This window comes from Perca fluviatilis, chromosome 7 (assembly GCF_010015445.1).
Source record: "Perca fluviatilis chromosome 7, GENO_Pfluv_1.0, whole genome shotgun sequence".
NCBI lineage: Eukaryota > Metazoa > Chordata > Actinopteri > Perciformes > Percidae > Perca > Perca fluviatilis.
The window spans coordinates 6,938,714-6,965,458 of NC_053118.1; positions in this window are offsets into that span (position 1 = coordinate 6,938,714).

Sequence of the window (26,745 nt, forward strand, 5' to 3'; positions counted from 1 at the left end):
TGAAAGAATGTGATAGAGAATACCAGCCAAAATGTAATTCCTACATAGGGTGACTGGGCTCATCCTTGGGGATAGGGTGAGGAAGTCACAGATTCGAAAGTAGCTCGGAGTAGAAGCGCTGCTCCTTCGCATTGTAGGTAGTTTGTGGCTTTGGCATCTAATTAGGATGCCTCTTGGAGCTTCCTTCTGGAGCTTTTCCAGGCATATCAAACTAGGAGGAAAACACGGGGTAGACCCAGAACACATTGAGGGATTATATCCCATTTGGCCTTGAAACACCTCAGGAGGACATGGTTAGGCATCCCTATTGCCAAACATGAGGGTCCATGGTGGACAGTAACTGATTAGATTAGATGACAATATTTTTTTTGCCCAAACATTAAAATTGTGTTAATGACAAAAATGTGGTTAACATTAGGCAACAAAAACACCTGGTTAAGGTTATTGAAATATCTTTTCAACATCATGACATGCTACACATTCTTCCTGACCTTCATACCCTTACGTTCCGCCTCACCCTAAGGGGCACACTACTAAACACACTGGACGTAAATTGCGAGGTGTGGAATCGTCCAATATAGACAAAAAAATGTTAGGATGTTAAAGGGTGGCTGGGCTCAGCTTTAGGGAGCGGATAAGAATCCTTGGCACCTAGAACGCTGGTGCTTTATATTGAAACGCATATCCAACTGGGACCCTGGGGTAGACCCAGAACGTGCTGCAGGGAATAGACAATTACTTCTGAGAGCCGCTGCTCTACAGTCTTGCTCAGCACGCACCCCCTGAGCCGAAGAACAAGCCGTTCATGAGCACACACCCACACTGAGAATAAGAGAAAAACTAAGCTAAACTTGGCGTCGGTTTGACAGCTATTTCACTTGTGTTTTTATGCATTGTGGCATGTTACAGTATGGAGTTTATTTATTAGAGTAAAAAAGATAAGAGCACTTGTGTAACTTAGCCTACCACATGAGTCAGTTTGCTAGTGACTGGTAAATGACACAAACCGGGTTACTTAAAAGAACTGGTGTTCTAATCACAAGCAGGAAGTACTGTGTGCTTTACGTAGTGTGGCTGAAAGTACGTGAGTGGAGGTTGGGCTGGTGGATGTGCCGTGTAACACATTTGAATTTCATGCATGAGACCTGCAGGTATACAGTACATCATCATTGCTTCTGGAATTGGTTGTGCTTTGAAAGGTCAGCGGCAACAAGGTCAAAGTTGAAATAATTTGAACTTTGAGCGCAGTGTACAGGGGCAACTCTGCGCCTGGTTGGGCGCCACCGCTCTAACCCATAGGAAAACAATGGATTGGCCAGAGCAGAGAGGTTTTACCACAGATCATGTGTAGGCTGCTTAACCCTAATCATGGTTTCTCTGTTATAACCACAATTTTGCTTTACCCTAAACTATGCTGTACCTGCCATGGGCAGATATTGTAGAAAGATATAATTTTTAAATCATTGTCAGTAACATAAACTGGTGTTTTACATAATCTGGTGTTTTACATAGTCTTGTATTATTAATGTAACTTTATGGCAATTGGGCTGGGCTCTCTGGGCTAATCATGAGACGGATGGATGGATGGATGGATGGATGGATGGTACTAGTGGAATCATATTTGTCATTAGGATAGGATATGATGAAATGTATTAATCTCCAAGTGGGAAACTGGTTTGCTACCATAAACAGAGACATACACAATACGTCGACAAAGACAGACCAAATAAACACAATATGTTATTTACACAATAAATAACACCAGGCAGAGTCACTGAAGGGAATCGTTCTATTGCAACCAGAATAAGAGGATCGGTAAAAGCCAATGATGCAGTCATAAGTTAGATCTAAGACAAATTCATAAAGAGAGAAAGTGCAAATGTGCCAATGTACAACCATGTAAACCATATGCAGACAATAACAGCAGTAGTGGCTACATAACATGAATTAATGAATTGTAGAAGAGACATTGCAATAACATTGTTCATGAAAAAGCCTAAAAAACTTCTCCAGGAACAAAAGAGGCCCTGGACCTTTCAATGGAGCATTTAAACAATAGGAGCAGGTTGCTCCTGCTATTCTTTATGAAAGAAGAAGAGAACACTCCTATTACCAGCATTACTATAAAATAATTACACTGCTATGGGCTTCAGTATTTTGTAACCCAGTGGATTTGTGTTTTCTGTGACCAGATGACCAAGAACACAACCACCAAGTCAAAATGTCTCTTTGACCAACACTTTCAATGTATAGTATCTAGAAACCTACTGGCCACATTACCATGAAATGTGCTGTGGATATTCATGTCCCCAGAGGATGAACCCTAATGTATTGGTGACATATTTACCCTTACTCTAGTGTCATTGGCCAAAACCTCCATTTGCATGGAAGCAACATCAAAATCCAACTGACACATTTACACATACAGGCTAAACAATTCTTCAAAGAGGAACATACTGTATATGATCATGGAAATAAATTGACTGAAATTATAGGAGCAAACATGACACGAATGTTTGCAAAGAAATTGTTTATATCATTGATCCCAAGCCCTATATTGAAATGAAACTGTGGTTGCACTGTACAGCAAGGACCTGGACAGATTGGTCAAGAAAGCTCCACTCAAATATTCTCACAAAACTTCCTGTGCACCGACATTTGTGTTGATTTTCCATAACACTGGGCTATGTGCATCCTGAACCTCTTCTTCTTTCCTGTCCTAAAATCTAATATTTAGGCTATAGATGGTACCAATATCCAAAAAATTAAATGTATTTGTTTATACATTTCACCAAAACGTAGGACACATAGGGGTTGGGGTGGGGGAAGGGCTCTAAGCCAGAAACAAAGCCATGTTCCAGGCCACTGGGCCAACAGGATGCCCCAGATGTAACCAGCTTGTATTGAACAAAACGTTGGCAGTCAGTCATTAACCTCTGTGACTATGTTGACCCTTCCTGCAGCTGCTTCTCAAACCTTCCAATGCTTTGCTGTTTTTTGTGATGTAGCAGCAGGATGTGTTCAGTTTGCATTAATAACGGGGACATTTCTGTATTTCAACCTATTTTCAACCATTTCCCCATATTTCTGTGTCCAAGTTACTAATGGTAATACCTATATTTTAAATTCGTCCAGTATTGCGTGAGAATGCTGTAACCGGCAATCGCCTATAGGGCAAATTCGCACTCAGTTGCGGCAATCAGTTGCTACTTCAAGGCTGGGTTTTGTAATTCCTTATTATTAGGTTGCTCCAATAAGGCGTCATCATATCTTAAAGAGGTCTTAGTACCCTATTGCCCAACTAGAACACTGCAATCCCAGAATCAGAGTTTCTGCGGGGTCTTAAAAAGTCTAAAATTCGCTTCAGTATTGTGTTCTTGGTCTTAAATAATTTTAAACAGGTCTTTGTTTTCCTACGACAATGTAACGCTACCTCTATTAAATTTTTCAGTTAAATTTTATTTATAGTACCAAATCATAACTCGTCTCGAGACACTTTACAGATAGAGTAGGTCTAGACCACACTCTATAAAATCCAAAACCCCAACAATTACAGTAATTCCCTCAAGAGCAAGCATTAGCAGTGGCTATTGCGACAGTGGCAAGGAAAAACTCCCTTTTAGGAAGAAACCTCGGCAGACCCAGACTCTTGGTAGGCGGTGTCTGACGGGGCCGGTTGGGGGTGTGATGAACAGTAGCAAATAATAGTCACATTAAAGATAATGGAACAGTGACTTCGAAGGTCATCTAATGCTCACTGATATGTTCCCGCAGCACTTTAGAATTCTGTGGTGTTGTACAGTAGATCTTTCTGTCCCTAGTCCAAATATTATTTGCTGTATTACAACTACAAATGAGACCAACATGCAACTCATATTGCAGCCAATATAGACACCAGTCCTATAATGCCACTGAGGAAATCGGGGAATCGTTTCAGACGATGTATCCAGACTCAATATCTGACTTTGTTTTTGATGTCGTGATATAGGTCTTAAATTTCATTCATAATGGTCTTAAAAAGTCATACATTTGACTTGGTGAAACCTGTAGAAACCCTGAGAATGCAGAATTACTTGTGTTTTCTATAGTCTACAAAAGTCAAATGGGAGCCAGAGCCTTCAGCTACCAGGCTCCTCTCCTAAGGAACCAGCCCCTAGTTTTGGTTCAGGAGGCAGACTCTGTCCCCACATTTAACAGTTAGCTTAAAATTCACCTTTTGAGTGAGGAGTGGCGGAGAAGCCTAGACTGGCAGAGGAGGGTGTGTAGCTAAAATCATAGCACCCCTATCTTTATCTATGCTTCTCTTCATGGACGTCCGACTCATCTACAAACCCTTTGCAGGCCGGCTAAGGTTTGCCTTGGACCAGCCCTTAGCAGTCATATGCAACAATTTTGGAAGATGTTGTCCTGAGGCCAGGGTGTCAGATCAGAAAATGCTCACATGGGTCGGAGAGGGAGATTACAATCAATTTGGAGGACTTCTTGGCGGACAAAATCAAAGGACAAGCCTATGAAGCAGCAGACACTAATGTAGTGTTTCCTGTGATCTTTTCATTCTAGAATCTTATCAAGACCTATTGTGCCCACAGAGGAAGCAGTCACATTATTTTAACCATCTATTCTCCAGTGTTTTATTGTGAAAGCCAATTAAAGAACTTTCCTCCGACACTAGGCCCACAGAGCAAATTATGATAATTCTAACATTTTCATATTCTTTTATCTCCCACCACTAATCCGCTGATCTTTCTCCTCTACTAGATTATATTTTTCAGGATGTTGCTGGTTTTTGTTATCTAACGGTGGCGTGAATAATTTAGAAGTTATGACATTTTTAGCCTCCTGCTCCTCCGTGGTAACAAGAAAAGCCACTTTGTGCACAGGATGCAAAGTCACAATTTATTCATGAGGAGATGCCACATGACCCAGGAACACAGAGGGATTTGGAGGTGGACAGGAAAACAGAGGCCTGCCATCACCCATTCATCAGTACTGAGCAGTATATGTCATTATTAGTGAGGTCAAAGCTGTGTAGCATGCTGACCCCCAGTAGCAAGTCACTGAGTGACTTGGAGTCCAGTGGGGATTATTGAAGTTCCCCACAAGAATACAAGAAGCTATTTCAAGTGAATGAAAAGCTAGAGACAGACAGGAATCAGTCAACTCTTTCTAGCAATGGTAACCTACATCTTGGTTGTTGTGAAGGTGGGTGTATTCTCTGGGGTGATGGACAAACACTGGCACAGCATGATTCTTCCATTTCTGTCCACTGTTGAGCATAGACATATTATGAGACAACGGGCCCTATGGGCACGGACGTGTAAAATCCCCCCTCCACCAGTACACTGACTTGCAGCCAACAGCCCAATAACTAAATCCACCTGTATCTCAACAGGATTTACAGCACACATATATACAGTTAACGCCAATGTGACATTATCCGGGGTCGGGTTGGAGTTCCCAGGCCAGGGTGGGGATATAATCCCTCCACCTAGTCCTGGGTCTTCCCTGAGGCCTCCTCCCAGCTGGACGGGCCTGGCCCAGGGGGCATCCTTACCAGATGCCCAAACCACCTCAACTCACATAATTTTTGCACAGTAGTAGACATTTTTGCGTGGAAAGTAGCCACCTGAGGTGGCTCGGGCATCTGGCAAGGATGCCCCCCCTTGGGGCCTTCCTTCTTGGGAGGTGTTCCAGGCACATCCAGCTGGGAGGAGGCTTCAGGGAAGACCCAGGACTGGATGAAGAGAATATATCTCCAGGCCTGGTAACGCCTCGGGATCCCCTAGTCAGAGTTGAGCTGTGTTTGAAATCGTTCCCTATCATTGGAAATAGTGCACTATATAGTGTGTTCACCATTTTGTAGTGTTGTTCGAATTCTCCACAGTAAATTTAATTCACTATATAGTCCACTATAAAATACCCACAATGCACAGCTAATTTGAGTGTATATACAATGTACCCTTCATTTCACGCCCGTGTCCCACAATGCAACACAGTCGTGTTTTTACAGAGGAGAAGAAGAAGCAGAAGCACCCGTGGAAACCCAAAATGGTGTGGGGTTTAGTTTCTAAACAGTGGAAATGTAACCTGCAACATCAATCCAACCTTTTACTATTCTCCGGATCACTCTGTTTGCTTCAGGGACATTAGAAGCATTATTTTTTTTGGTTTGTTTACATGATGCTGGGTGCGCCCACCTCCCTCACACAAATAACCGATATTTTCAGTGAGTGTCCGAAATCTCGTTTGGTCATTCCCTATATAGTTCACTATTAAATAAACACTATGTAGGGTATAGTGAGTGAACAAGGTTTTGGTTAATGGGGCTCGGGAAAGGTAAGTTTGGGGTCCTTTGCTGGAGCTGCTGCCCCTGTGACCCGACCCCGGATAAGCGGATGAAGATGGATGGATGGTGGGAAATGTTTAAGTTATGATAGCCAGTATGGAAACAGAGTGCTAGGCTTTCTTGTTGTTGCTAATGTGTCTAAGTAGAATTCGGATAATAATACTTTTTTGCTCCTGCACACTGCATGTTTCAGACATTGGAGTTAGTGAATTATGCTGTTTGATAAGAATGTGTTTTGTGATGTTAAGTGAGCTAACTTGCCTCTGCTACTTGTTATAAGTTCAACTTGAATGTGCATGCTCCTGATGTAATGCTGAATTGATTATAAATTGGTAGCAACTGTCTAGTCTTTCTATATAACAGAAAACGGAGTAAGTTACATTTATACATTGATGTATATGTATAGTAGATGAAGTGATGTTCCACTACACGTACAGATTAAATAGGATAAAAGATACGGAGTAGAATAGAAATGAACGTTGTACAGGATCAGATCAGTACACATATGTAATTGAGTACATGATTTAGTTAATAGCCAGGCTTGTGTATATTTGTATTGTTTATTTTTTAAGAAATTCTGATTTAGATCGTTTATACACTAAGCAAAAGAAATGTGACAGACCTTGCACTGATATTAAGTTGAATTAACATTCTAATGAGAACAGCAACATTAAACGGCAGCACATTTAATTTGTCCGCTTGTTCAACACTGCCCTGTGCCCGGGAGGTGTTACACCAACAGCATATTAACTAAGAAATAACAGGATTTGAGGGGATATACATTCCCCTAAAATGTATCATGATGGTTTATTTCTTGTGACATCATCAAAGTGAATGTTAAGGCTATTTCTTCAGTTTTTCAGTAGGACTTTTGGAGCTCTGTTATTGACATGAATGACTAAGCTCTTTGACTATGACAACTATGACAAGAAATGCAATAGTGACTTCACGCAGAGGCTCTGGCTTGGGCCCCCAGAGTCGTTGGGCCCCTGGGCCCCGTAGGCCCCCTTCAATAACCCACCCATGCTGTTAAACCTCGGATTAAAAAAAGAAAAGAAAAAGCAGAGTCATCTAAGCTTTGATTGTTCTTGTCTTCCCTGCCCTATAGCACAGAATGACCACGTTCTATCTAGCTGGGTTGATAGTGACATAATCAATACCAGTGACTCAACAAAGACTTGGCCGGCTGCTGAAATTATTGGCTGTTCAAAACTCATTTTGCTGCCCATAATCTGTTTTGGAACAAACTCGACGACCATTTAGACATTACCATTGACAACCATAAGTTAACAGACATATAGCTGCCCAGCAATGGAGGATGCTACTGTAAGTGTACAACTGGCAGTGCTATGGTGATTTTACTATTAGGCCAGAGATCTTCAACAGGGGGTCCATTACCCCTAAGAGGTTCTACAGAGGGGCCGCCTGATTATTGTTTGATCATTTTTTGATAGTTTTTTTTTTTCAAAAAGTAAAAGAATTGTCTGAAAAACACTAACATGAATCTAAGACATATATATTAGCCAAGCTTTTTTGCTAAAAAAAATAAATAATTAAATTTACACAATATTGATGATAGGTTTACTATAGGTAAGACTTGATGTTTAAATATATTAATATCAGTTTTCATCCAGCTGGCCCAATTTAATATGCAATTTATATGCAAAATGTTATATTTAAGTAGGTAGTTGGGGGTCCCTGCTTTGTCTCTCTTTTAGCTAAGGGGTCCTTGGCCTACAAAACTTTGAAGACCCCTGCATTAGGCAATTGTACATTAGGTTACTGCCTTCCGCCACAGCGGCTACAGGGAACTACCCAAAATATTCAATAAGAATATTTAAAAATATGCCGTATGGCCATCTACATAGGATTTGAAAGACAAAACAAAAATCTCAGCAAAGACATTTGAAATATGTTTCAGTATGACACACAGCAAAAGCAAAGTTCGATATTATTTTCTATGGGATGCCACCAATTCACTTCTCGGTATTGTAGCTGACAGCGTATAATGCATGTCCACACGTGTCTGTAGGCCTTTTTCAGAGCAGACATTTTGACTCAATTGACTCATTAATAGTAGGAAAAGCACAGGTATGCTATGAAAATATGTCAAAATGTCTTCTGTGAAAAAGGTTGATTGCCATGAGGCATGACGCCATGGTTTTATAGAATTCAAGAATATTTTTTAACTCTTATTGTCCTCATTGTTTCAAATGTTTAAAGGCAGCACCTTGTCTTTTGCTGTTTGAGCACACATTCATTAGTTAATCAGTGATCACAGGTCATCTCAAGCCTGTTTTTAACATGCAACCTAAGATCTACAACAAAACAGTTTAAAATAATGAAATAAACTGAAGCTGCCACACGTGAGAGGATGGTTAATTTTGTTGGGGGGGGGAATTCAACTGCTCCTAATATTGTTGTTAAAAACAAATGTCACCAGTAATGCTGAGTTGCATCCACATCAGGGGTCCGTTTCAGAAAGCAGGTTTAGTGAAAACTCTGAGTTTGTTAACCCTGAGATGAGGGAAACTCTGGGGTTCTGTTTCAGAAAGGGATGTTAATCAAACCTGAGAGAGTGGGGTAGCTCCAGCCCGTTTCAGAAAGAGAGGGAACTTAACCTCAGAGTCAGCTGTGGTAACTGAGCCTGTGAACCTAACCTGGTCGGGAGCAGGTTTTCTTCTCTCAGTCTCCTCCCTCTGACACAGCGCTCTTTCATTTCCTCATTCATTCATTCAGTCTGTATCAGGCGCATGTTAGCGCATTTTGTTATCTGCATGAATAAAAGAACGTATTGGTTTATGTTAGGCAGATTATAAAATGTTTTTTTCTCAAACATGTCATGTCCTTTTGTCAACAATCCCGTTGATGAAAAAGCTGTATTACTTCAAAGAGAGTTTATGTCGGGAGATGATATTGAGTCCCGACTAGATGTATTTTCATTTCCAGATAACCGATTTGAGAGGTATTTTCTTCACAGTCCATCAGATATGTAGATACCTTATCCGTCCTCATATCACCAACCTCCACCATCGTGGACATGCTTTTCCATCCCAGCAGATTCATTGTGTCGCATTATGTTTTTTGCAAAAGGCAGTTTTCTTCACAACACTGGGGATGGAGAGCATATTAGTAAAGCCACTGTATGCAGACCTGTCAGAAAAGTGTGCCTTGCTCTGAAACGTTTTTTAATTTTTTTTTAAATGTTTTTGTAGTGTTCCCTGGACACAAACCAGTGAGAGCCATTAAAAAGAATTAAATGATTATAAATTATATTTCTGTTAATGATCATGGTGCTGCAGGCTCAGAATGGGATTAGTAGTATCTTTTTCGCCCGCAGGATTGCACCTCAAATGAAAAGGTGTAATACCATTCCAGTTTTCACCAGTAATATTATAGGTTACCTGTGATTAAATATAAATTAATATGCTGTCAATGCTTACGCGTTCACTCGAACAGCAATTTTCTCCCACACCAATTCTCGCTATTTTACAGCAGCCGCTGTGTTGCTTTTTTAACGAAATGCATGTTCAAACTCACTGTTTGTGCGCATGAGTAGTTCCGCCGACCAGTTTGTTTGTGGTTGTTACCATGGTGAATCGTAGTATCATGGCTCTAATGATGCTGCCTTTTTATTGTGGTGGTGCACACGCTTAGCTCTGAGTCAACCTACTCCGAGTTGATTGAACCAACTCATATCAGCTGTTCTGGAACTGAAAACTCAGAGTTTTCCATCTCAGGGTAAATCAACTCAGAGTTCAGGGTTAGACTCAGAGATTGTTAAACCTCCTTCCTGAAAAGGACCCCAGTACTTGCTTGTGTTGTGTATTGTTGTGTATTTTAGGCTACTCTCAGATCCATAGTGATATACACCTGATGGATTGTGGGTAACTTTAGCTTCCATTGTTGGTGTTAGCCATGCTGCTGTGAAGAGATTATGTCAATATTCTGCCGTGGTCCGGGTTATCGTGGTTATATCTACTAACATCAAACAGTGAAGAATATAACAGTTATGTATAGACAGTATGGTTTAAAAACAACATAATGTGCCTAATTCTGGGGCCAAATGTTTTTATTGTGCCCACAGCCTTCATATGTCTAGCTCTGTCCTCTAACATCTAGCTATCTATCTATCTAACACATTTCAGCTGTGTTTGCGGTTTCATCAGTCCATCATTTAGAACAGTGATTTAGGACTTCTTCACTTAATGTTGGATCTCTGCTCCCATAGGTCGCTGGGTCTGCTGTCAGACCACAATAAGCTTTGTCAGAGGCAATGGCCAGGTACACACTGGGATAATACTCTCACATGCAACATGTAACATGTAGCTTGCATTGTAACATGCGGTATGATTTGTGTGGTAGCATCTCATCGTGAATGCAACACTGTTGATGGGGTCGAATTCCCAAAAGGCACAATTAAATCTATTACCCATTGTTGCTTTAAAGCAATAAAAACATGATTGATTGTCACTTATGACTGCCATTCAAGATTACTTCTCTGTCTGTCCACATGTAGAGGACATGATGCACCTAAAAATAAAACTGATATTTTTTTTTTTTTTTTTTTAATCTATAGCCAACAGCATATTTGATGCATTGTTCAATCCTGCCAAAAGCTGTTGCCATATGTGGTATATTTTGGCAGCAGGTGATGCTTATGAGTTTTTAACTATGTTGTTTTATTGTTGTGTGTATTTTACATGTTTTGTGTGTTGCATGCGTTCTGTGTAATATTTACGATGATGTATGGGGTATGATGGCTGGTTCAGACGTCATTTTCTAAGGCTCCGTGGTGTGAAATGAAGATTGATTGAACTCTTGTCATGCATCATTTATAGAGATAATTAATGAGAGTGCATCTCCACTCAACTGACCTTGTCTGGAATAAATGATCAGAGTAAATGCTGGGGAAATGTTGTACCACTCAAGGTGAATGGATGAAAGTGGCAACAAGAGGAGGAATTGGACCAGTCAACATTTCTATTTTTCTTACAGTGTTTGACCAGCTGATTGTGGGGTGAAAATGTCATGTCATATCTTAACAACTACTCACTATTATTTAATTATATTGTGTGTGTGTGTGTGTGTTTACGGCCCACGACTTCACTGTTAGGCTCAGCCTCAGCGCTTTTATCAACCTCAAAGTCACCAAAATACAACGACTTTTCAAGAGATTCCACTGTCGTGGACTATTTTTCAATATCAGAATGAAATCCTAAGAGTCTTGCTAGAGTTGGCGTGCTCCCGTCGTCTCCATCGTTTGGTGTAATGTGGTCATAAAACTCAGTCCCAGTCTTTTTCCTGTCTTGATGTTTCGACAAAATCAAACAGGTTTGATATTATCGTAAGTTTTAAGTCTTGGTAGTGACAGGGCCAGCCCTAGACTTTTGGGGGCCCTAAGCAGGATTTGGTTTGGGGACTCTCCACATTGTAACATGTTGCCAGGTCCTAGCTTGGCACTTAACCAACTTGTGTATTGTAAATATTAGTTTAAGCACTCATAATGTACAAATATGCATTTAAAGTCTAATGTGAGACCTATGGACCTTTTTCACAGCAGCCATTTTGACTTGTCATAGTAGGAAAAGCACAGCTGAAATTGATAACCTTAACGATGGCTCAGTTCCATCAAGTGTCCCAGTAAGATATTTCAGTGAGTCAGCATGCACAATACCAGGACCTCTCCTAAGTGGAACGCAGCCATCATTAATGGTTTAATACCAGGGCCTCTCCTAAGTGGAATGCAGACATCATTAATGGTTTAATACCAGGGCCTCTCCTAAGTGGAATGCAGCCATCAGTAATGGTTTAATACCAGGGCCTCTCCTAAGTGGAATGCAGCCATCAGTAATGGTTTTGAATTCACCTGTGCTTTTCCTACTATGACAAGTCAAAATGTCTGCTGTGAAAAAGGTCTATTGTGGGACATTTCAAGCACTCTTGGGGGCCCTCTGGTAGCCACGGGGCCCTAAGCAGCCGCTTAGTTCACTTATGGGTCGGGCCGGCTCTGGGTAGTGAAGTTAAATCATGTGAACATTTACAACAACCAATGGGTGCTCTCCCTCCAGCACCAAACAGGAAGCAGCAAACAGCTAGAGCCAGTGTTGTTCATGTTTGCTATGGCGCCACGCTAAGCTAAACGCTAAAGAGGGAAAGTTGCAGACTTTCAAGCCTTCTGAAGCGCGTCATCCAACGGGAGTTTTACCAGCAGATAAACACAGACCTCCGGGTACTGGAGACATTCATCTGCATGTACGGCAGAACAGAAAATCTGCTAACTTTCCCTTAAGTTACCAGCTAATGCTAGCGGTAAGCTAGCTAGCTTGGTTACATTTTTCAAAACAAATTTAGTTGTAGTCTTGCAATGTATGACCCTGCAAGATCCCCAGTCTATACATATTATGACAGTCTTTAACGTTAGATTTGAGATGATTGTCTTTAGATGTGAGATGGTGTCAGACCTTCGTCTTTTCAAATTCTGTTCGATCAATGTCATTTAGTGTATGGTAGGCATAAAGAGACAGATATAAAAACAGAACTAGGAAAGGAGAGTGATTGTTGGACTCATGTCAATGTTGGGTGACCTTCTGGTCCAGCATATAATGGCAGATTTTGCTCACATTCTGATAGTGACGTAAAAAGCCCCAAGGAGAAGTTGAGGTGGATATTTGGACATGCAAAGTGTCTGACTTTGACATTAAAGATGCTGTTTACATCTCATCTCCAAAACAAAAAAACGTTGGTGGACTGCCCTACTGAACCCTCAAGTTTGACAGTAGAGGCGTTATCATTGTTTTTTTGCAAGCGGATGTGACGATTTTTGACGAGAGACACTGTTGTTTATGGTTGCGCTGTGCTAAGCTAAACGCTACAAGGGGAAAGTTGCCGATTTTCATCCCTTCTGCGAGTTATTCAGTAGAGTAAACGCGGACCTCTGGGTACTGCCACCACTCATCTGCATCTACGGCAGTACAGAAAATGTGCAACTTTTATCAGCTAACGATAGCAGCAGCTAGCTAGCTTGGTTGGTATAACGCTGAACAAGACATTTTTAGGCAACCAAATCTTCCAATGAACTTTGAAGTGCTAATATACAGTGAGAGGGTCAAAGTTTAAGAAGAAAACATGGACAACACCAACAAGTTCACAGCTAAGCCTCTGTCCTGATTGACAGGTCCTAAAGCATCCCCTGATTTAACATCTATTTTAAAATAAATGGAACCATAATTTAGAAAATGAACATCATGCTGTATTGAAGAAGACTTGAAACTAGCAACTGAGTGCATAAACACATTATGAAAATGTTTACTGAGGTAATAAATCAAGTGAGAAGTAGGCTCATTTTCTCATTGGCTTGAAACTGACTCCCCCTGCTGGAAGTTAGAGAGAATGCAGCTTCAAGGCACTTAATGGCATTGGCTTCACTTTTCAGACCCAGAAGCTTTGTCTATTATTTTTACAGTTATGGTTTCCTGTAGCAATGACCTCATCTCCTTCATCTAAAAGGAAGGGTAGGTCAGACCTCCATTTTTAACTATATATCTTTAAAGCTTTAGTGCGTAACTTTTTGATATTAATGAATGTCCGTTACATTCAAGCCATTGCCAAATGAGTTGATACAAATCTAATTAAGACTACCAGCTCCACACAACTCTCTCTGTATTTCTCAGTATGGCTATGTTCAGAAGATTGTGTCGTTGGGCGACTTTCGCGCACAGAAACTCGAGTGAAGATAATTACCTCTTCTGAAGAGTCCATCATGTTTTTTTTTTTAAATCCTCTGTGTCCTCCTTGGCTACTAGCAACTGTGTGGAGGAGGGGTGTGGGTGTTGCGTGATCACGGAAGACTTGTATCATGTGGACGCGCCAACAGTTTTGTTGTCATTATTTAGAATTCCTCATGGGAGCGACAGAAACAATGCACTATAGCTTTAAATGTTACAGTTACAGCTGGAAATGACAACAGAAATGAAGTTTGATGATTTTACATATCTTCAAATCAACTGCTATTTGTCTACCCAGAAGTGATTTTTGTCATTGCGTGCATCACACTGATTTGGTCTATTGCATGGTACGTATTTTATCCTAAATGTTGTATACTCAACCACCTGTGTGACTTTTTAAATAATTTGAATGTTGTGCTATCTATGAAGACCTGCTGTATATATTTTACATTTTCAGCTTTATCAGCCACCATCCACATTTCCAGCCAGTCAACCATTTCAGACAACTGGGATGTGGCTAAAGATCCCTGACTCAGTCTTTGCAGAACATCCTGTGGTGTTCTCTCTCATATTAATCTTGTCTTTAATGTATTTCCATGTGATAAGAGTTGAAAGCCTCAGAGGCGCCAGGCACCCGAGAAGATCCAGAGATAACGATGAGCCAGCGGCGGCCCAATGGGCAGCCCTGATAAAGCCACGGAGATTCAGCCGAGTTTCCTGTGACACCAGCTTTCATCGCAAAAAAAACGCCCAGGGGACAGCCACAGAGCATCATTAAGCCCCGTCCATGTCTGATAGCAAAATGAATCCCACAGCTGCAACAGTCTCCACACATGTGGCATGTCAGAGAAACCATGTCCTCTCAGTCTCAAGTAAGACTAAGACATAAAAGAAAAAGACGTTTTTGAAGTTTTTCCACATCTGAAGCGAGGGTCATTGGACAGAGGATGTTGTATGCTGTGCAGATTGTTAAAGCCCTTGAGGCAAATTTGTCATTTGTGATATTGGGCTGTATAAATGAAATTGACTTGACTTCACTTGCAAAAGAAGGCATCATCTTCATTCATATGAGAGCAGCTTGAGGGTTGTCACAAACTCACATACTCTACACACTGTTAGGTAGCACACTGGTGACTTCAAGCCTGTGAATGTCACAGTAAGGGACATAAAAGCCTTGGAACTGAAAGAAAGCAGTAACATTTTTGAAAAACCTACTATTCCTTGATTAAGATCCACCATGGATGTTGATAACAACTTTGAGCAATATATGAACATGGGATACTTTGTTAAACTTTAGAGTACAGGATAGTCTGGAATATGATTTCTTTGTTTCTGCATATATCTGCAAGGCAAGGAATCTGGGACTAGTCTCGCATAGGCAGACCCACCTCCAGAGAGCTGCAAAGGAGGGTCTGCCTAGTCCACACAGTATTCCAGGATAGGAGAAAAATGTGCTCGGGTTTATTTGCATTTATCTAAACCAATCACAATCGTCTTGGGTGGCCCTAAGCGTTGGACGGACCAACGGTGCCTCTGCAAAATAGCCTCAGGATGGAACATTTTTTGGTGGAACTTGTGTACGTTCAAAAGTTGTTTTAGTCGTGCAACAGAAAACTCAGATTTCACAGATAGTCTAGCTGTCTGGATTTACCCTGCAGAGATCTGAGGAGCAGTTAACCATAGTCCTCAGAAATCCACCGGAGGTTAGAACGCCAACACAAAGAAAGAGGAAGGTGACTGACATGCGGCCGAAATTCCGACGGCGCCGGAGCAGTCCCGGAAGTGGAACATGGTGAATATCGACTAGTCTGATATTGACCTGACAGTTGCTCAGTTGATCCTGTGTCGTGTGTCATAGTGGAAGACGCTGCATCTGGAAGGCCTCGTGACGTTTCAACAAAACACCGGCATGTCAACTCTTTTGTGATTTTTGGCAGAGTTTGACAATTTCAACGGTGTTTGGTGACGTTGACCACCTCGCCTCTGTATGTCTCTGTATGCCTTGTTGAGGCAGTTTTCATGTCGCTCTTGAACTATGGTGATGTGATTTATAGACATGCATCATCGTCAACTCTTAAATCTCTGGACTCTATCACTGCGCCGTGAGATTCATAACCGGTCATGTCTATGGTACACATCATTGTATTTTTAATGAAAGTGTTGGGTGGTCTTCTCTCCAAGAGAGACTTGATTCTCACTGGTATCTCCTTATCTATAAGGCTCTTATTGGAAAACTACTACACTACCATACAGCATGTCTCCGTCACTCAGAGAACCATTACCATACTCGCTCTGCTGTCTGTCTTTTGCTTCATGTTCAAAGAGCTTGTTCTGAACTTGGAAAAATTGCTTTTAGTTTAAGTGCACCCGACTCCTGTAACAACTTACAATGCTTTCTTTCGACAATTTCAAAATCTGGTTTTAAACCTGCAAACTCCTACTTGTACTTGCTTTACACATGAGTACTTTCTTTTGCATCCTTATAATCCTAATTTACTGTATTTATCAAATCTTTTTTTTTTTTTTTAATAACGTGTCCGGGGCAGCTGTGGCTTAGGTGTTAGAGCGGTCAGAAGCTTGATCCCTGCCCCTGCAGTTCCATGTCAAAGTGTCCTTGGGCAAGACACTGAACCGCAAAGTGCTCAGATGCTGCACCATCGGAGTGTAAATGTGTGTGAGTGTTTATCTGATGAGCAGGTGGCACCTTGTACGGCAGCCTCGGCCACAGTGTATGAATGTGTGTGAATGGTGACTGGTTCCTGTACTATGTAAAAGCGCTTTGAGTAGTCGTTAAGACTAGAAAAGCGCTATATAAATACAGTCCATTTACATTGCCATTCTTAACACTAATCCAAAAAAAAATATTCAAATAAAAAATCAACCTATTTGTGAAAACCCCCAGTGATGATAGGCTTACTGGCCTATAAGTAAAGTACTGTGGTCACTAAGGTAACCATCCGCAGATACAGTTCATGCTAAGGATTCACCGTGCCACATTAAAGCCACAACATTAAAACATGATCTATAAAATCATGTCAACAGTTATTATTTTAATAGCTTAATATTCTTTTCTAGTAAGACCTGATAACATGGTGTGAAAGGTAACACAGATGTGTGCTGATCCAGACTGAACCCATTGAAATGAACTCTTGTTTGAGTCCAGTGGTTGTTGAATAACCAAGGGATTTCCAACAGTATGCCTGCAGGAACATGTGACACACACACACACACACACACACACACACACACACACACACATACATCCTTCACAGGTGTGAGGAGGAAAAGACCACTGGCGCCCTCCGGTGGTTATAGGAGAGATGAAGACCCAGGAGGCACATTTTGTTTTTTGTCCAGAAGACGACTGTAACCTTCAGCAGCACTTTCTTGCTCTAAAGACCAACAGGTTTCATTTGCTGTTAGGCTCACACTGATTTTCTTCTTTTCTCACACATTTTCTGAGAAAGGTAATGTTTTTTTTTAAATAAACAATTATAAGAAGTGCCCTTTTTTTTAGCCCCTGCCCCCCGCCAAATGTCTGGTGAAATGCAACCGCTCAGCAACATCTCCACCCTGATGCACACATGACGGCAGCTACTGGTGATGTCTACATGTCTCACACTTCAGGGTGATGATTAGCTTATTTTGTGTTTTTAGAGCATTAGTCAAATTAAAATAAAATCCTTGGCCAGCACAAAAAACATGGTGTCTCTGTAGTTTGACTGTCTCTAAAGGCATGAGTCTTCCTAGTGACGCACTGACCAATCTAGCTTGTACTGTATGTGCACGTATGGAGAAACTGAAGCGAGGCTATTACTGCACTGAGTGTCACATAGTGTTTGTATAAAACAAATCACATAATTCCATTAAGTCCACTGACGGCTGCCTGCTGGAGACTGCAGTCCAGTGACCCTGTCTTATTTAATCGCGATGGAAGAGAAAACTAGACGTCAAGATGTCAAGTCATGAGAGGTAGCAATTTTAAAAAGCAAATCCAGAGGATGTAAATAAAAGACAAGCAGACCGTAGCTAATGCATCAACAATCGGTGTCCAAATTTGAATAAAAAACAATTTGCCACCAAAGTTTATCCAGGAAAAGTTTGAATAAAAGTGTCAGTAGATTTGTAATGAAAAAAGCCAACGTTGAAAGAGAGTTTGCTTAAAATACAGGGAAGCACTTTCTTAAATGTTGCACATCGAGCTCAGTTCAGTCATCCTGCTAGTAGTCTCGCATTGCCAGACCTTCCTCCACAGCGCTGAGGGACTGGTTGAGAGAAAAAGGGCCTAGAAAGAATAAAAACAAACATGTAATTCATTGTGCTGAGTCTTTGTAGATGACATCTTGTCCCCTCGCCCTGCTGTGTTGTTCAGCTAATATAGAATGTGACTGTTTTGCACCAACTGAGTAAGAAATTAATAAAGATAACACTCATTAATGACAGTACATAATGTAATCCAATTATGTAAGAATTTAAGTAATCACTGCTAAGCCTGTATGATTATGCTGATGACTCAGAGGACAGTTACAAGGTGTGCTTCCATCTATGTTTTATGAGCATTATCAATGTGCGCAGAAAAACCAAAGAGGAAACAGAATATTTTAAAATGAACTTGAAATATTACAAAAAACTTGTTATGCTTGTGTGACAGGATGAGGTTTGCCCCTCCCTCTTACCTGTGCACGGGAGTGCGCACCATCACACCTGGGGCTCATCCCCTTTGATTGGGAACAGGTTGGGGCTCTATTTAAGCCTGTGTGTAGACTCGTTCTTTTTCTGTCTTCTCTTGTTGGGTGTGGAGGTGTGTCGGGGCTGGCGTGCTGCACACTTTTTGCCGCTGCCCTAGGTCGTCTGTTTGTGAGCCGACCCCGTCTCGGCTGGGGATGTCCCCGTGTGGGTAGATGTATAGCCTACCTGGGCTGCTGGCGTTGGGTGTCTCTGTAAGCTGCATGCCTCCCTGTTTTGACCCATTTGGGCGTTATCAAGATCTGACATAGTCTTATTTGTTATAGTGTGGGCCGCTGTGTGTGTGCGTGGGATGGGTGCCTCCGATGGGGTCTGAGGGCGGCCTGTCCTGTAAATCGGTAAGTTGCTGTGTTTGCCTGTTTGCTTTAAATTCATTGCGGTCCTGTTTTTAATGGTGTGTTTCACAACACAGCTGGACCGGGCTGCAGCCTGATACATGCTGCTGTGGGGCTATCGTGGTGCCACAACTAATTAAAGGGCCTGCACTCCCTGGCGCGTTCTTCAACCCACTGATGCTGTTCTGGACTCTGGTAAAACTAGTCTGGATACTAGTACAAAAGCAGTCTGGAAACTGGTACAAAATTGGCTCTGTACATATTGCATTAATTGTTGTACATATTGCATGTGGGTTTTTGTTCAGCTACTATAGTTAGCAGTGGACACTAATAAAATATAGCAGCAATTTCTACAGTCAAAATGAAGGTTTTTAATCAAAATACTACATAAACAGAAAATGTTTCAGGAGTAATGTAAATTGTGGAGAATTTAACGACACTGGCAGCCAAGATGACATATATTACTGCTGTTAGCATGTAGCTACATGCGACAATGTTAACACCGCATGTTTTAAAAGAGTCTTGGCCGCAGACTCGTGTGTTCGCTGTAAGAAAGTTGTCTCGTCATATGTTAATCACCCACAGTTTATGTAATTCATTGTCTTTGGGAAAATAAGAAGACTAACAGAAGAATTACTGTACATTGCGTCACACAGCAGTGGTAGCTGGAAGAGCTGTCTTTGAAAGAACACTTTCATAGGTTTACGCGTTATTAGTAAAGAGGAAGTATTAAAAGTAAAAACATTAACATAGACAACACAACGACAAATGAACAGTTTGGCGTGTTTTGATGACAAGCATTCAATGGTAGCATATAGCACAGAATTCTACGATAACCGGAAGATTACATCCATCCTGAGATTTAACCGGAAATACGTCATGCTCGCCTGTGCGTACCGCCTATAGACCAGCGACCGTTTCCACTGTGGGACATGTGTTTACAATGTTTGGTGTTTGACAAAGTTTGAACGCCCTTAAATGCCTGTGACCAGGGGCCTCTTTGTTTCAGAATCTGTCCATGTGATCCCACAATCCCATTTCCCTCTGGGTGCTCGGGAGCTTTGGCAATCTGAGACATATGAGGGTGGTCAGGATTGTGTTTGTTCAGATCTCTGCTGATTTGTTTCAGACTAACAAATTTGTGCGTGTGTGTCTGTGTGTGTCTGAGTGTCTGAACGCTCCCTTTAATGTGTACAAAGATGAAGGGTATGGTGAATCAGAGAATGCATCTGCCCGGCGTCTGAATAACAAATAACACCATTAGTGAGAAAGGGGTATTCTCTGCCAGGTCCTTCAAGATGAATGGCTGTGTCACTGCCACACACACACACACACACAGTCGTATTGTGCTGCCATACCTTTTTTTGGATGGTGTGTAAAAGCTACTTCAAACTGATCTTTTTACCATCTGTGTGTGCTGTCCCTTTTGTCTGTCTGTCTCCCTGTACTGTACCTTCTTGACAGTGTAATTCAGGTCTCTCAGGTACTGTATTAGTCTTAGTGTTACCAGTTTGACTGTGATGAATGTGACTTTTACCTGGCACATTTGTAGAAAGGTTGGTGATGGGTTTTTGGGCTATGTGTTGGCACAAATTAATCTTCCTCTGCACTTCTTTTCTTTTATGTGTGACTCCGGAGTTTCATGTACCTGTCCTCTTTGGTGTTAGAGATTGATGGAGATGGGGTGACCTCTAGCTCACCCAGTAAGAGCGTGCGCCCCATGTAGGCTGAGGCCCTTGCAGCGGCCCGGGTTTGAATCCGACCTGTGGCCCTTTGCTGTGTGTCGTCCCCCATCTCTCTCCCACCTTTCCTGTCTCTCCATTGTCACTCTGAAATAAAGGGAAAAACGCCCCAAAGAAAATGATCTTGAAAAAATTAAAAGCGATCGATGGAGATGTTTGGAGAAGCATTTCCCACAATCGTTCCTTCTCTCCATACTGGCCTGAAGTGATCCCTTCCTAGAGCCACTCCAGCTGTAAAAGATGAAAAACCCACTGTCCACATGACCTTTCCTCATGCACCACCACCAGGTCAAAGTGTTCACTCATCTTGTGAAATACATCAACATCTACTGAAGGATTGGTACACAATGTACACAAATGTTCATGGTTCCCCGATGATTCATTCCAATGACTGTGGTGATTTCCCGACATCTGTGCTTTTGTTGAATAGATTGCTATGACATTTGTGAGACCTTCATGGCCCCATCTGGGCCAAAATTTCTATTAGTCAACTACTAACAGACATGACCACATACCTGCAACACTCATGACATTCCCATCAGCCTCAGCTGCACTTGGTGCTAATTAGCAAATGCTAGCGAGCTCACATATTAGTCTCGCATTGCCAGACCTTCCCCCACAGCGCTGCGGAGGAAACAGAATATTGGTTACTTTTAGGCAATCCAAATATATTTGAAAGATAAGAAACAATTTCAAAAGCTCAGTCTATTTCTCTTGTAATGTCAAGGGAACACATAATAAAGTGTGATGTGATAGAGAAGGGTAAATATTACTGTTTTGATAATAAATTAATAAATCTACAATACTGGCAGACATATGTCAATGTTTAATGCTGCAGTGGGAAACACAGGATGTTATGGACATTTGTGCCTTATGACAACAAATATGAATTTGCTCTGACGCAGACTGTAACTTATTTGATTTATTAGACTTTTTTCTCACTTCACTATACTTTGTGACTTACCACATTTGTAAATTAATGTTTCCCCCCACCCTAAAGCAAGATCTTACAGGACAGAGGCAGCATGTTTTTTGGCCCTGTAAAGCGTCTGGATTTCCATCTCATTTGAGATTAGCTGAGAAGAGCTGTTTTGGATTAGCTGAGCTCCTCTCCCTCCCTCTGACACTCTCAGATAAGAGAGCCCGCAGTCGCTGAAACACACTAGTTGAGGAAAATGCCCTTTTCTACATGGTTAAGACCGCTCTGCTTCTCTCTTGTTGCCCAATGCTAACTATTTGGGGAAAGGATTATTGCGGAGACTGCAGAGTCCGCCAGATGTTTTCTTTTTTCTTTTCGGCCGAATGTCTGTTACCTTCCTCTGTCTTTGTGTTGGCGTTCTAAACTCTGGTGGATTTGTGAGGACTATGGTTAACTGCTCCTCAGATCTCTGCAGTACAGAGCCCCCCTGGTCCCACTTTGTAAAAAAAAAATTTATTATAACTATCTCGTGGCCACGAGATACGATCTCAAGGCCTCGAGATACGATCTCGTGGCCACGAGATACGATAATTCTTCTTCATATTTTATAGCCTATATTTATACTTTTTACATGTATATATGTCACAAAGTGGAGCCAGGCAGCCAGAGTTTTCTTATGTTGTATATAGTGTGGTGTTTCGGGTGTTTTATTTTGTATATAGTGTGGTGTTTTGGTTTGCCTGGCACAGAACGGAAGACTCCACCCAGCGCACCTGAGGCAGATCTCATCAGGAGAGATGCTGGAGGAACACGGAATGCGCTCCAACACACCGGGAGCGCATTTTGATAATGAATGGCTGAGACACAAGGAGGAAAGAGGAGTGGATAGAGAGCGAAAAAGAAACGTTGGGGACGCTACAGGAGGACGGAGCACAGATAGACGGGCAGGACAGCGGAGCCGGAGCCGGAGGACAGCTGTGGATGTTTGGCGGATCGGAGCGTTGGCGCCGGGAAAAGCAGAGTGGACGTTGCGTGCTGCTGGCCCTCTTCCCCCCTCCCTCAAACAGAAAAGGGTAAAGACTGTAGTCCTTTTCTCTATAGACTGGTTGAAATCAGCAGAACTGCAGCAAACTATATTGCACACTAATATTAAAATAGAGAATATTGCACAAGTATTGCACTACACTACAGGGTCCAGTTTAATAACAAAGGGTCCATGTGTCAGACACTTTACTATGGCCACGAGATAATATCTTGAGGCCTCGAGATAGTATCTTCAGGCCTCGAGATAGTATCTTGAGGCCTCGAGATAGTATCTTGAGGCCTCGAGATAGTATCTTCAGGCCTCGAGATAGTATCTTGTGGCCACGAGATAGTATCTTGTGGCCACGAGATAGTATCTTGTGGCCACGAGATAGTATCTTGTGGCCACGAGATACTATCTTGAGGCCACGAGATATTATCTCGTGGCCATAGTAAAGTGTCTGACACATGGACCCTTTGTTATTAAACTGGACCCTGTAGTGCAATACTTCACATTCTGTGTAATATTCTCTATTTTAATATTAGTGTGCAATATAGTTTGCTGCAGTTCTGCTGATTTCAACCAGTCTATAGAGAAAAGGACTACAGTCTTTTTGACAAAGTGGGACCAGGGGGGCTCCGTACTGCAGGGTAAATCCAGACAGCTATCTATTGTACAATTGTGATTGGTTTAAAGAAATGCCAATAAACCAGAGCACGTTTTTCTCCCATCCCAGAATGCTGTGTGGACTAGCCAGACCTTCCTCCGCAGCGCTGTGGAGGAAGGTCTGGCAATGCGAGACTACAGTGACATTATTTATTGATATGTCAGCTGGAGGGTGGATAGGGTTAGGCTAATGACTTCATTAAGGTAATTATTGTGGTTATCGTTAAATGAAACAATCTTGTAATGCCAACTGCTTTTACGAGGACATGGGCCCAGGATGCCAGTGTTAAAGACTTTTAACAATCCACCTTATTTTTGCTGTGCTCTTAGAACATCACATCGCTCTCCGTGCTGGCATTCAGCGTGCCATTGAGCGTAAATCACTAATGCAAAATCGCTCCCTATAAAACAGCCTCTCTCACAAGATTTCCTATTTCCTTATTAAATCAAAACTGCGAGAAGATCAGTACTCAGTGACCGGGCGTCACCCCCGACAGCTTGTAAATGTCAGGAGCAAAGCAGCTGTCAATCACCTGTAGTGACACTTTAACAGCAATCAACTTTTGCCAGAGGCAATCATTAATGCATGAGGACAAGCCACCGGAGGGGACTGCAAACGGGCTAGAAAACTGTGTGTATGTGTGTGTGTGTGTGTGTGTGTGTGTGCGTGTGTGTTTGTGTAACCACTAAAGAAGGTGGCTGTTGCATGTTCTTTCTGTGTTCCAGTGGGTGCTTAGGTTTCCTCCCACATTTCAAATACTGTCCGTGTGGGGGAAATGGAAACTCTCTATTGCCTGTTGGTATGAAAGTGTTCACGTATGTGTGCTAGACCTTTGATAGACTATAATTGCCCAGTGTGTGTTGGGATAACTCTAGCCAAATGACGGATGGTACTCCTTAATGAGTAAAACATTGGCTGTCAAAGTCATCACTACAACACATAGTTGAAGACGTGACACTAACTATTGAGACTATATCTTTTATTGTGGAAAAACAAAGTTTCGACATTCTATTTCAGAAGAGAAGTTGGGCACAAAGGTCTTGTCCCAGTGTGTTTGCAACTGCTGCCTTTACATTAAGAAATCATGTGTAAATACTGAGAATTTTCAGCCACACCAGCAGCGTGACTATGGACTGTCTGTCTGTTGGTCGCTCCACCACTTTGGTCCAGACTGAAATATCCTTTCCAACTATTGGATGGATTTCCATGGTGATGTCCTTTTCATCTAGCTCAACCAGAAAGTATTGATAGCCAAATAGTCTATATCGATGACGTTCAATGCTGCCGGATGTCCCTCATTTCAGCTGGATGTCCCTCACCGTCCTCTTTCTTTGTGTTGGCGTTCTAAACTCCGGTGGATCTATGAGGACTGCTCCTACGATCTCTGCAGGGTAAATCGAGACAGCTAGCTAGACTATCTGTCCAATCTGAGTTTTCTTTTGCACGACTAAAACAACGTAGAACGTACACGTTCCACCAAAACAAGTTCCTTCCCGAGGCTATTTTGCAGAGGCACCGTTGCTCCGCCAGGTGCTTAACGACGCCTACGACGATTGTGATTGTTTTAAAGAAATGCCAATAAACCAGAGCATGTTTTTCTCCCATCCCGGAATGGTGTGTGGACTAGCCAGACCTTCCTTTGCAGCGCTGTGGAGGAAGGTCTGGCAATGCGAGACTATCCTGACGCTAACCTAATGATGTGCTCAACATTACGTTTGCAGCAAGCATTTTGTTACGAAGTCAAAGATCCAAATGCAAGTTTTAGGCTAACTTTATTTCGATAAGTTAAGCTAACACATGTAACGTCGGCCATATCGTTAAGTGTCATGATCCCACAGTCTCCCCATTCTTTCTGCTGATTCCTCACATCTGTATCCACTTTTGACTTCATAAAAGCTCAGTTGTTTGGTTTGGCAGCTTATAAAAACTTAGTTTGGGTTCTTTGTGTTGTTGCATATCACCACACAGCAGCTTTTAGGCATTTTTCTGTGAGGAGGAAACCTTCACGCCATACAAATCAATGGAGAGCGGAGAGTTGTTTTCCCGGTCCGGTGGGCGTGGCATTCAGAGTATGTCTCTATTGTGACCATGTTAGCATGCCGATGTTAGCATTTAAGTCAAAGCACCTCTGAGACTATTAGTATTGTCTGACACTGAAATTAATCCTCACTGTCAAATTAAAGTGATGGAAAGAAATTCATGAATGAGTGTGGGTGAGAGAGCTGTGTTAGTTTCCAGTAGCGTGTTTTTTTTTTTTTAAATGGGTATATAGCTGGGTAGTGCACATGTGATTTGTAGTTAATGGCCTGGAAATTGCAAACCACTTAGGGTAATTTAAGCTCTCAGCCATGTTGGTTTCCACTTGGTCTACATGTATCTCAGCATGGATACTGTATATTACATAGAGGTAATATATCTGTGCATTCAATGAGTGTTTGTGTCTCATTATGTACTGAATTATATTAGTCTTTCTGACCTTAACAGAAATAAAATCATCAGGGAAATGCTTTGTAGAAGGACTATAGTTATATACTTTTTATAAGAACTATGTTGTAATGGGGTAAAGATTATTTCTTGATACATAAAACTGTCTACAAAAAAGAGGTACAAAAAAAACTTTAAAAAATAAATAAATCATTTGACATATAAAAATGTGTTGAGTGAAGATTTAGCAGCCTGAGAATCTAAGAAGTCAAAACATTCAGAAGGTCAACAAGATTTTAAGTTATCTTCCTGTTTGTATTAAGATTGCCCTAAGATGATGTGAGCATAGCACAGAAATGCCAATTTTCTGTGCGTGCGTCAGAAATAATCATTCAAAGAATGGCTGAACAGAGATCACTGATGACTTTTCCAAGAAAGAATCCTCCATCATCCCTTCTGTCCAATAAATCACCTGCATCGTCCTCCAGTCCAATTGGTAGTCTTTGTTTTGCATTTATTACTCTTCCCCTTATGGTTCGGCGTAATTGCAAACACAGCCCTGCAATTGGTACATAATTGCATCCCTGCTCTGTCACTTTTCATCCTCGGCTCCGCTTGATCCTTTACCTGTGTCATTAGATGTGGAGAGCTCAGGGCACAATGGCCTGGGCTTTGGAAGAAGCACAGAGGAGTGTGTAATTACACTCTGCTTTGATTACCTCTCGTTCGGAGCAGCCTGTTCAATAGCCATTAGATGGAGACACTCCTCTGGTTGCAGTTTAATGGCCTACTGGCCCAGTTTTCATTTGCACCCC